The sequence below is a fragment of the Saccostrea cucullata genome, unplaced genomic scaffold, assembly GCF_032062105.1.
Source record: "Saccostrea cucullata isolate Sc308-1 unplaced genomic scaffold, CSIRO_AGI_Scuc_v1 ctg952, whole genome shotgun sequence".
Taxonomy (NCBI): domain Eukaryota; kingdom Metazoa; phylum Mollusca; class Bivalvia; order Ostreida; family Ostreidae; genus Saccostrea; species Saccostrea cuccullata.
This window is the reverse complement of record NW_026919591.1, coordinates 770-14,326: the sequence shown is the minus strand read 5'-3', so window position 1 is coordinate 14,326 and position 13,557 is coordinate 770. Positions and strand designations below refer to the sequence as shown.

The window sequence follows — 13,557 nt, the reverse complement described above, 5'->3', positions numbered from 1 at the left end:
TGTAGTTTACAAGATCACTCGTGGACAAAATTTTCCCAGGAAGAAGAAAAATAATAATAACTAGAAACGATCTCGTTGCGAGCAACGAGTAGGTCTTCCGTCCGAATTTTCGATAAGATGAGATATGACTTTGACTATGATCTTTGATAAAACATCATGGAATCATGCCTTTTCTATTTTGATTAAATCCTTTTGATTTAGATAATATCATCAATGCGTACTTAATTTGCACATTAATTCTTTTCTTTTTTCTAATTTGAGAAACAACCAAAACCAATTAAAGAAAACTTGTAAGGAGACCTTGGATTATGAATGTAGTTTGACACAGAATTGCAACGAACCTACGACGTGACAATCCAAGTATCCCTACACATTTCATTGCTTCTTATGTTACTTTCGTTCAAGCAAACGCTCGGCTGCCTCTGTTAACCGCTATTGCGAAATGTCGGAATTGACAGAGACCGCCGCCATTTAGTTCCCGCTTCAGATTTTTGAATGTTAATATCTCGAGTTTGAATTTATAAATTTACAAACGAATTATATATTCAACCTAATAAGAAATGTTTCTATCAACTTTACTAATATCATTTGAAAATATTGAAAAACAAAAAAGTTAAAGACGAGAGACTTTTGGCCCCTCTATGCCCCTAATTTGAAGGACTAACCCCGTTTACTTGATATCAAATGAAAGGTCTTACTATATTGCACATTTTTTATTATATATGTCTTAACAAAATATTAACAGGTAAAAAGATATAAAAGAAAACGTGTCAATTTTTGCGAGATGAGTATGAGGCTATTTTTCGAGCCCAGGCGAGCGTCGATGCCTTCTTACCTGGAAAGCTCTATATGCAAAATGTCACATCTACTATCCTTCCTCTACCTTTACTGAAAATCTCAAGTCGATATCTTAAGTCGTTTAGGAGAAGATCTCAGGACAAGCTGACCCTCTAAAAATCAGTAAATCGTCCATATCTCACGACCGGAAGTGACGACGTACTTAGGAAAAATTTCCGACAAGGTTCAGATAAATATCTATCAGATCTGAAAATTTTGTGAGAATCGGTCCAGCCGTTTCTGAGAAATCGCGTGCACAAAATCGGTAAGAAAAAAAATAATAATAATAGGGAAAAAGAAACCGAACGAAAACAATAAGGTCTTCCGTTGGAGACGGAAGACCCTAATAATAATAAGACTAGAAACTCTTGTTGCTACAGCAACAAAGAAGGTCTTCCGTTCTCCTCTATTAATCTGTATACAGGATGTTTTTTTCTATTCTAAAAAAGACAGACATATCATAAACTAGTAGACTAATTGTTCAGTGAACAATTATCGGCCTTTCCACCTTTTTAAGCATTTCAATATCATTTGGGCTGAAAAAAAGTAGAATAAAAGCAAGAAAATAAATAAAACAGCAAAATTCTCATTTCTCTACTAGGATTTTAGATCGGGCTCGCAGTTGGTATAAATATAATCTAAACAGACTTCCTGGATAATACGAGTCGACTCGGGGATAACCACGAATTCATTGATCACGCAAAGAGAGCACGTTCAAAACATTGTAATACGCTCCTAGGTGTATATATGAGCTTGAATGAGATTGTTTTCGAGTTAAGATGTAAGGGGTAGGGTCTGATTAAAATTACGATATACCTAATAATATGAATAACATGCATTTGATCTGCGCATCAAGACGGAAGCGTAAGTGAAAACGTTGTGAAATGTCCCATGTGTCCCTGCATCATATGTGCATTATACATGTATTAAAGAGATGTTTGAAAATATCCGATTTGAGTTGTTTTATGTTTGGAATGGATGGCGATAAATTATTTAAGAGCATGTGAGAAACATGAGCGAGAGATGCAAAGCAGTTTGTAATTATGGAAAAGAAAAAGAGAGAATCGGGTTCGGGTTTTAACATTCCTGACCGAAATAGGCATGAAATTCAATGTAAGAAGCATAAATAAAATAATTCCAAACATGTAATTCTAGATGGGAAACACTGGGAAGAAGATTTTGCCGATTTTTCCTAGAATTTCATTTTATTTTAGAGACTCACCTTAAAACTCTCAGGACACTTTCTTGAAGGTCTTTTCTTGCTTTTACTTCGAATCTTATGTCAATATATTGTGTCGTTGACTTGTAGACATTTTCTCTATACTGCTGTTGATTTTTTTTTTTTTAAGAAAGGGGGGGGGGGATATAAGCATTTGTTAGAGTAAGAGTTGCAAATACCTCAACGACATTAAACTTGATTGTGACCTTTGGATCAATAGGGGGTCATTTATCAAGGTCAAGGTCATCCAAAAGAGAGAGAGAGAGATAAACTTGAGATTAACACTTGAAGCTGAATCTAGATAAAGGTAATGGATATTTCTTTATTACTTTTTGAGTAAGGGGTCAAAGGTCAAGGTCAAATATCAATCTTCCAATGACCTTGACCTACTCTTCAAGATCAAAACATCTCATGCAGTTGTGAGTTATGGACATTTTCTCTACACCACGCCGTTCAAAGCGAGGTAACTGCAGTTTTTCTAAGCTATCTAAATTGCGTAGAAATTGATTTGGTAGGGAAAAATCGTTATTTAATAGATTCATTCAATTAATATTCAATGTAAATAAAATTGAAATAAACGCTACATACAAAGGAGATCAAGAATACTTGGTATTAAAATTTCGTATTTGAGCAGGAGAATCGAATGTTATTGACAAAAAGTGAAGAAATACCCAATACAAGCTTTAATTAATTTTCATGCTCATCAGCACCTAAATTTCAGACAGAAAAAAATGTAGTTGTTGCCGATACTCATTAGAATTGCATTATATACTTCAGAAACTCACTGCTTAACACTCAGGACACTTTCTTTGATGTGTCTTCTACTGCAATCCTTAAATTTCATGTCGATCTGTGGCTTCGTTTGAACTGTAGAAAATTTTTCTAGCTTCCTATTGATTTAAAAAAAAAGAAAAAAAAGGGGGGGGTGTATATAAGCATTTGTTAAAGTGAGAGATGTAAACATCCCCAAGGACTCAAGCTTGATTGTGACATTTGGGTCAATGGGGTCAAAGGTCAAGGTCATATATCGAGGTCAAAGGTCAAGGTCATTCAAAAACCTTTTGAACTCGACTTTAACACTTGAAGCTGTATCAAGCTAAATATAAAACAGTAACTCTTGGGTAAGGGTCAAGGTCAAAGGTCAAGTTCAAACATCAAACTCAAAGGTCAAGGTTATGCGGCATATATAAGCAATTTAAATACTTTCCAATGACCTTGACTTTTTGACCTTTGGTGTTGTTTTATATCTTATAATTGTAAGTTTTCGTTGTTTTTATTTTTTTTTTTATTTATTTTTGGTGGAGCTGACATATTTCAAAACTACTAATCAGATGCAATAAAGTAATGAAAAAAAAAATTGGAAAGAAAAAAGTTGGAATTTTCGATTTTTCATATCACATCCTGTGACGACCGGAAGTGACAGCGGAGACATTTATCCCTATATCTGTTGTTCACTCTTCAAGGTTTATTATTCATATAAGTTAAGTGTCTTGATGTGTTACCATAACCAAGATCCGGCTATGTTAACTACTCAGTTTGAGGATAGGAAATCATGAGACCGGAAATCAATTTTTAACAGATATTTGTAGTTACTCTAGACATTTGCAGTCTGAATTACATATTCTAAAATCATTTCAAATACTTTTTCTTTAAAAGATATTTATGGGATAGTATCATACTCAATTTATGCAGTTCTTCTCTCATAACCGGAAGTTGCCGTTTTTGTTTCTGGTGGGACGGACATATATCAGAACATCCAATAAGATGCAATAATGTGATGCCGAGAAGTATTCCAAAAAGAAAAGCTGAAATTTCTGATTTCTTTTATCACTTCCTGTGACGACCGGAAATGACGGCGAACGATCTTAACCCTTATGAGTTTCCTTACTTATCAAGACCTATTACTGATTCATGTTTGGCGTCTCCATCGCTTACCGTTTCCGAGATCTCTTTGTGATAGCTTCTCATATTGAGGACAGAAAATCACGCGACCGGAAGTGAATTTTATAAAGATATTTGAGGTTACTGTAGACATAAGCAGTCTATATAACATATCTGAAAATCACTACAAATACTTTATGTATAAAAAAAATGTATGCAAAAGAAAAATACACAAATTATGTAGTTTTTCTCTTATAACCGGAAGTTGTCGTTTAAGTTTCCGGTGGGACTGATATATTTCAAAAATACAAATAAGATGTTATAATGTGATGCAAAAAATGTTTCATGCAAGAAAAGTTAAAAATTTTGATTTTTGGATCACTTCCTGTGTCGACCGGAAGTGACGGCTGACAATCTTATCCCAACTAAATTTGTCTACTTATCAAGATCTACCACTTATATAAGTTTGGTGTCTTAATCTCTTATCGTTTACGAGATCTAGCTATGATAACTTCTTATTTTGAGGACAGGAAATCACGCGACCGGAAGTAAATTTAACAATGTTATTTGACGATACTGTAGTCATTTGCAGTCTGAATAATATGTCCAAAAATCATTACAAATACTTTATCTATAAAAAATATTTATGGGAAAGAAAAAATACTGAAAATATGCAGTTTTTCTCTCATTACCGGAAGTTATCGTTTTTGTTTCCGGTGGGACTGATATATTTCGAAACTACAAATGAGATACTATAATGTGATGCAAAAAAAGTTTCAAAAAAGAAAAGTTGAAATTTTTGATTTCTTTGATCACTTCCTGTGACGACCGGAAGTGACGGCGGACTGTGTTAACCCAAATGGATTTGCCTACTTATCAAGATCTATTACTCATATAAGTTTGGTGTCTTCATCTCTTACCGTTTCTCAGATATGACTGGGACAAAACTTTTTTGAAAAAAGCGGAAATCGGACATATCTGACGACCGGAAGTAAATTTTGAAAAACTGAAAACTTTATTTGAAAGATATTTTTACTCTCTATCATCCCTGAAAATTTCATGAGAATCTGTCCAGTCATCTCTGAGAAATCGTCAAAAAAAGAAAAGGGAAAAAAAATAATAATAAAAAAGAAAAAACAGTAGAATCACTATAAGGTCTTCCGTCTGAAACGGAAGACCTTAATAAGAAACAGAGTAAAAACAATATGTTCCCCAACTTCGTTTGGGGAACATAACTAATAGGAATGATTGAAAACAAATACTGCAAGGTCAGAAAGTGGCGAATTGTGGTTCATTGTAAATGTTCACGACAATTGTTTTATCACCTGAGGTGTTTTCAGTTTACCTCTTGTAACTCTTTTGTTTTGATAAATGTTCACTTACCCTGTTATTATCGCAGACAAGAAAAGATAATCGATCGCCTATTCACTTGAAATTGAAACTCTAAAAAGTTCGATACATTTTGAATCCCCGCTATGTATAATGCCATGTATGTCAGAAGCAAAAATGCAGAAGTTTAATGATATACTTATAATCAAGGATGCAAAACAAAAATCGGGATATTTCCAGAACCGAAGTCCTACTAATTTCAGACATATTTACATGTATGCACTGGCGGATTTAAGGGGGGCGTGGGGGGCGCACGCCCCCCCCCCCCCCCCTAATTTTCAAAGTATGATGTGACTAATATTTATAATGCCACATTTTGTTACAAAACCAACCAAACCACTGTTATTCTGCCTGGTTTTACTCTTAAAATACACAAAAATCCAGGAGCTTCAGGGGGCTGCGCCCCCTGCCCCCCCCCCCCATTCAAAGTATGATATAACTAGTATTAAACACGGCGTTTTCTGGTACATCACTAACAAGTACCACTATCAGTAAGTAATAAGTAAGTAAATCGTTTATTATGGTGGCATGTGTTACAATAAAATGAGAATTGAGAAACATTCAATACAATTATTATTCAAACATCCGAACCTATATGCTTTTTTTAACAAAAATAATTGAAAAATATGCACTATTATTGTGCCTGGTTTTACTCTAAAATACACGAAAACCCAGGAGCTTCCGGGGGCTACGCCCCCGGGGCCCCCACCAGGGCTTCGCCCTGGACCCACTGGGGGCCTTAAGGCGGCCCCCAGACCCCTTGCCTCCACAAAGTTATCCACGCCCCCCCTAACCACAAATCCTGTATCCGCCCCTGTTATGCTAGCGTTGTGCTGTGCTGTGAGTGAAATTGGGATCAGTGATCACCCTACCCCAACCCCGCCCAACGAAAAAATAAAATTCTTAAATCAGCGTCAAATAAAGATAATCATTTTCTTTAATGCATAATATGAATAGAGGAAACTTTAAACATCGAAAGTCAACATTAAATAATTCTAAATATATGTACAAGAAAGTTAAAATATACTTAAGTCACCTCTACCGGCCGCCTAAGTTTTGCTAAGATTGCCAAATCTAAGTACGCTTCTAGTTACGGTCTTAAGTTTTAGACTGTACTAAAGTCCTACTTAAGCACGGTCTAAGACTTAAGTAGCCTTTATGTTACGACCCCCAGAGGTCTATCCATGGAGACAGCACCACGAGCAGCTGAAGACCGAGCCAGGTGGAAATACTTTGTAGCTGCTTCAAGCACCTGACGGCGCAGAGAGGTTTGCAGTAAGTGAATGAGTGTATAAATATAGCCCATTTTTTTTAAACGACAAAACTATATTAGTCAATCGGAGATAACATTTATGCTACGTTCCCACTGTCGTGCGGACAGTTACGCACGTCACGATTGATCAATCGTAGTTGATCGCAGAGTTTTTATTGAATTTTATGCCAAGATACGAAGAGATGCGCATAGGTGCGTTTTCATACGTTTCGATACGCTTTCATGATAGGATCAAGATAGAACACGCTTTGAGCTACGATTGTACCCCGACAGATATAAAAAAAAATCTGGCTGTACTGAGTTCATTATATTTTATCTATTAAAAGTAAACAAGGCACAAACATTCAATCAATAATAATGGCAGAAGTTGGGGTTGATGACAACCTCACGAACGTGGTGTTTGAAGTGTTACTATGTTCATATGGTATTGCTGTCAAAGTAGAGCAAAAGCAGCACTATAAATGTTATCTTATGTTTTTATTTTTTCCACCGATGTTGCGTCTGATCGAATGGGTTCGGACTCAGAAGGAAATGGGATCTCCCTTCTCTTTCCTTTTTCGTACCTGATTTAGGTTGCATCTTTAAAATATTTTTTTCCAAAACTCAGACGTCTTTTTACAATCGGGGAAAGAAACGCGTTCAGTTTTCCCGTTATTTTTGCAAGCTTAAATACTCGTAATATAGCGTGAGCGTCCGCAACAAAACGTTAACACTCGTATCTAATGGCGTTTACTCTTATATGTCCGTATCAAATCGTATCTGAGCGGAAAAATACCCTATCAGCTCGTGAGCAGTAGGACCACGCAAATCGTCACAGATAGTGACAGAACGTGAGATATCGTAACGAATCGCTAATCAACGGGATGTTTCTCCTGTCCGAGATCGATCCCGATGATCACGAAATGAAAGCTAGATAAGATGCGTTTACTTACGATGCAGCTGAGGTTAGTTACGATGTAATGCGATTCGATGCGATGATACCGATTAAAATCTAATCGTGTTAATCGTAGAAAAATTTTTGATAGTCAAAAAAAATTTCACGATCAACACGATAGCCACGAGTGAACAAAGGTTTTGTTTCGGTCTGATACGAGCACTACGATTTGTCCACGTTCAAGTCCCCGATTTCAATCGTGGCGCCAATCGTGATAGTGGGAACATAGCATTAACAATTTTGCTAAGAAGACGGTACGGTTTTAGCTTTATTGTGCCCTAACAATTTAATGTTCTTAATGTGATATGGTGAAATAGTTTTAATGTATTTTATATTTATATAATGTGCATCTGACAAAATAATTTTTGTTTAAAAAAAGTGTGGTCATGCTTGTGTTTGAACCGTGGTCCTTTGGATTGTGGGGCGAGCTGCCTATCAGCTGGACCACAGAGTCATATGACCATTCAATCGTTAATCATTTAAATAGACATGATATTAGTTTAAACTTACTTCAATAAATATTTTATGTAAAAATTATTTTTGGATTGATGTAAGTTTCTTATTTTAAATGTCCATCTCAATATAGGAAAATAATGAAATAATAATGTTTCTTTAAAGTAATAATTTTTATTCCTTTGTTTGAATCGTCCTTTGTTCATTATAAGACACGCCATTGCGATCAAAAGCACTGTTAATACCAAGAAGCATTTGAAATTCAAATTAATCAAAGTTTATCTCCATAGAAGTTATATCAAGGTATGTAATTATTCGTCTATTCAGTATCTTGTAAAATCATGTTTGATTTATAGTATATTAAGAGTTTACTCTGTATATTCAATGATCGAGCTGATTGTTTACATATGAAACTGTTCTTTATAAAAGAAATCATTGATCAAATTTATTATTTCTGTTAAATAATCATTATATCAAATATTATAGAATAGTATTTAACAATAGTGTAGTGTTGATAAACCATAAACTAGTTTTCATTTTTTTAAATTATGTAATTGTTACACTTAGTTTGGAATATAATGATCAGTAATATAGAATATGCATTGAAGGTCTGTTATATTATCATATTAGGTTAATAACAGATATGTGACGGATCCAGATCCATGGATTTTTGATTACTCCCTTACTTAGGGTATGTTTTTATCCATGAATAAGATCATGCATATTGTTAAATATAATATTGGCATATATAATATTGACATTATAACAATTTATACAAATGCCTGAGTATAATGAAATTTATGTATTTGTGCAATTGCATTACACAAATTGTTAATGTAATTTTCACAATAATGATTGTTGTTAGATTTTATTACTTTTCATATTATATTGTAGGCCATCAGCATTTAAATTTCTGTAATGAAATAAAGAGTGAAACATCCAAAATACGGCGTGTTACATTAAAAAGTTTTGAAATTGGCATTAACAATAGTTCAGTAGATGAATATGATAAATCATTAAAGAATATGCCATGAAGAAGAGCCTTTCTTGAAATATGACGTCATTAATTTGGTACATTTTGAATAATGTAATAATGAGACCATAATAGAAAATATGAACAAACCTACATGAATATACACTAAACCTAGAAATTGTCTTGAATTGACTGAATTTCGGTTAGAAACACATGCATATGGTCCACGTATTGTAGTCCTTTTTTTAAAGGACAGCAACTTGTATTTATTATTATTGCGTATTGTTAGCCTTTCTTTTTATACTTGACGGAGGGCTCACAGCGGGTGTGACCAGTCGAGGGGATGCTTACTCCTCCTAGGCACATGATTTCATCTGAACTTTCCAGAGGTCGGTGTTTTATGCCCTCTGCACACATTGGTAAGTGTTGATGGAATTTTTTAGATTGATTACTTTTTTACCATCTTCACCTTTTACATACCGGATATACTCGCCTATAATTTAAGTCGATCGACATATAAGTCGGTTATATTATAGACTTATTTTGAGGAGTTAGGTTAGTTAGCCATTGACCTGGCCTCGGGATCATGAAGCATCATAAGCTTAAGTCAAAAAATGCCTTAGATGCTGAATATTTTTAGAGGTCTAGCAGCCCAAAATGAAAATGCCTTCCGATTTTTGTATCATCAGTCTGCTATTGTATGCAAATTATGAGTTTCCTTTAACAAGTATTAAAGATTTTATAGATAATTGAAATTTTGACTTAAAAGTCTAAGTCTGTTTCATGATCCCGGTGTTTTGCTTTTGTTAACAATTTAAAGCATATCTTGGTGTATGACATTGATATTTGATCTTTTATTAACAATTTTAAAACAAATACAAGATCATTCAGTTTAACCTCTAAGCACTTGTCTTAAATGAATGTGGCAACACTTGATCTTCATTTTCTGCATCAGATTAAGTTCCGATCATTTCTAAACAAATACCGTTGAATTTGATACAATAAGAAAAAAAAAGGATATGGAGATAACGAACAGTATTTAATCTCAAAGTCCATTAAACAATATACAAAATAAGAGCAGAGCAAACACGGACCTTCGAAACATCAGAGGTGGGATCAGGTGCCATAACGGAGTGAGCATCCCCTGCCGACCGGTCACACCCGCCGTGTGCTCGTTGTCATGATCAGGAAATAACGGAAAAAATCCGTTGTCAATTCAGTGTATAAATAATGGACTAACAATTGGTATGAAAAACGTCAGTCAGCATTTGATTCAATGATAAATTGTATTTGCTGACAAGGTCATTGTATCGACCGTAGAACTTACGAAATGATGACTTTAAACGAAACTGTTGATATTCTTGTTTCATCAACTTGCTTGTCAATAATTTACCTCGTTTAAGAAATTGTTCATACGTAGAGCATGCTCTTGCGTATCGAACCAACTGAGATATATATATACTCCGTATGCAGGTGATGAAGGTATATTGCAGCATAAGTAAGGGAAGTTGACGATAGAAAAGTTAAAGTCATCACGTTTATCATATAGCTTGGTTGTTAGATTACCATTAGTGTCTTTTTCAAGTAAAATATCCAAGTATGAAGCAATTGTGTCAGACTCTGTACTATCTTTTATCTCAAGCTCACCAGGATATATCGTATCGACGTAGGAATGGAAATTATCATTATTAATTGACAATACGTCGTCGATATATCTAAATGTCGAGTTGAAGGCCACAGCAAGTGTTTTCTTCTTTTCACGCATAAGATTTTGCATAAATTCTGCTTCATGTGAATATAAGAATAAGTCTGCCAATAACGGATTTGTACCCATGGGAATTCCAATAGATTGTTGGAATACCTGGTCTCCAAAAACCACATAGATATTGTCAATCAGAAACTCAAGCATCTTCTTGGTGTCATCTTCAGAGTACTTATGTGTGCAATCAGAATCTGTTTTAACAAAATAATTTTGCAGATGACCAATGTCGAGGTAAGTAAATTTACGAGTTCCATTTTTATTGAAGAATATAACAATATAACTACAATTTCTGTTCAAGAAAAATCGCCTCTTAGTCGGACCTACAGACATTGGGGCTAAAATGAAACTCCCAAAAGACCGACTTATAGGCGAGTACATTGTATACATGTATATATTAGCTAACTTGGTAGAGCACCTATACGGAGCTCTAGAGTGTCAGATTCGAATCCCAGTCAAACTATCCCTTTTTTCTGTGACACATTAAATCATTGATAGCATTCTAATATTTTTTCACAGCAAAGGAAGTTCCAGCAGCACGATTTGGCAACTTTAAAGTCTTAGATGTTGCTAGCATCAACTATTGTGTCTAATTAAAAAATCCACTCTCAAAGCGTCCGGGGTCTGGAGTCATCAAGTTGCCGTTTGAAAACGTGTTGATTTATGAGCTCTGACTTTGTGAGGATGAGAAGATTCATGTGCTTCTTTTTCAGATTCAATAAAAAGTTAAAAACCTCAGTGAATGGACTTTGAAATTAGAAGACATTTTCTTCTTCATTTACATATATGTACATGTACATGTACTTCAATAAATGTATATTGATTCAATATTTTGATGTTGCATCTTTAAAAAAAAAAAAAAGATACTGTGAGCAATGAGCTCACTAAATGATACCCCACCTCTCATATGAATATAATGGCAGTGTCTATGTTTTTGCTATGGGAAACCCAAAATATATGTCGGATCAAAAAGTAAAATAGGAGGTGCACAATGGCAATTTGACAAAGATTAATGAAAGAGATGTTCAAAAGTCAGCAACGATATTATAAAATATATAATGCTACTGGTCCCTGTTTTGGGTGTAAAGGAAGCATTGCATAACTATGGTAATATTTAATAATGCTGTCTGTTGGATAATAATTCATAGGAGAAGTGAATCGAACGAAATAATTGTTATGTCCCCGTAATCGAAGATTCCGGGGGGTGTATAGTTTTGGCTTTGTCTGTCTGTTTTTTTTTTTTTTGTTTGTTTTTTTTTTTTTTAGCAAAACATTAACCCTGTCCATAACTTTTGATTGACTGAAGCTATGAATTTCATATTTCACATGTGTATTCCATATGACAAGGCCTTCCTTGCAGAATCAATGTTTTTACCTTGACCTTGGAGTTTGACCCACTTTTGCATAATATTTTCAAACTTTAATCTTAAGTTTTAAAGTTTAAAGTTATAAGTTTTAAATTGCTGGTGCCAGGGCTTTTAAACTTCACATATTTATATTTTATGACAAAACCTTTCGAAGGATATAAATATTTTTAACCATTTGACCTTGGCCTTTGACTGTTATAGATAAGTTTAACTTGATAAAGTCTAAACTTTTAATGTAACATATACACTGTGTATTTTGCCTGAAATGCAGTTTCTAATTTATATTACAGTCTAAGACAGATAACTCTTCTACCGTACATGTACCTTTGATACATTACGAAAAGTTTGAGAATTGATCTCCCTCCCTCAATATTTTTATTAATTTCTTTTTTTATTAAAAAATTAAGTCAAACATTTTCGTTCTGCATATTTTATTGTATTTCCCCCTTATAAAAATTATAATATGTTTAATCTGAGTTGATCTTTAGAATTTTGTTTTATTATTTCACAAATTTTTATCTATAGTTTATATATTTTTTATTTTAAAAAATCAAATGTTCACTAAATGAAGCCAAATACTGAAATATCCTCATCCAACTGCAAGAGTTGATGGGTTTCCCCATATAGTATATATATTGATAATTAACAATAGTTAAAATCTATTTTGGAAATCAGTTTCAAAGGAATTCCATCAAAATATAAAATATTAAACACATTAAAAGACGCTTGATACTAACAAAAATTGATGTATATTTTAGACTCATTTTGATTTTAAATAAAACAAATACTGTAATACTAAAATATTAGGAAATTGTGAATTTTATAAGACGATTAAAACTCGCACTTTTGTCGTTCCTTATTAAATTTATAAATTTGTCGTCCTATTACAGGATATTTATGAAAATTTTGAGAACATTTTAAACTTTATGTCGCTTAACCATCTTATAAACAGTTTACACACAGATTTAGTCTCTCTCTCTCTCTCTCTCTCTCTCTCTCTCTCTCTCTCTCTCTCTCTCTCTCTCTCTCTCTCTCTCTCTCTCTCTCTCTCTCTCTCTCTCTCTCTCTCTCAGACAAACTATACATCTGATTTCATGTAATTAACATTGTGCAACCCATATTTGCACCTTTTGTCCAAGAAGATAGATGTCTCGCCACGAATGTCATTTCCAATAATCAAATATTGTTGACTGGGAGGCTTAGCAGCTAAATGTCAACAGTCATAAACTGTACATACAAGCAAACGTTTGTTTGAATTAGATTCTGCTCCCTATTTAAACCTTAGAAAGGTCAACAAACCTTGTCTGTCAATCAATATAAATATTCAATATTGTTTAATTGGTGCTACCTCTTCTTTTGACAAACCCTGTATGATTAGAAACGACTTTTCTTTTGATAAATCCTGCAATTTTGACTTCGTAGTTTCCTGATTCAAAAGGCACCAAATTTTCAACAATATAAATTATTTACAA

At 34.0% G+C, this 13,557-nt stretch overlaps 1 long non-coding RNA gene across 1 annotated transcript; it reads left to right on the top strand.

The window, feature by feature from the left end:
* The first annotated feature begins 7,855 nt into the window (after positions 1 to 7,855).
* Positions 7,856 to 8,951, top strand: LOC134233918 (uncharacterized). Its single transcript, XR_009985087.1, has 3 exons — positions 7,856 to 8,289; positions 8,617 to 8,677; positions 8,881 to 8,951. It is a non-coding gene; the product is annotated as an uncharacterized LOC134233918 (long non-coding RNA).
* Positions 8,952 to 13,557: the final 4,606 nt, after the last annotated feature.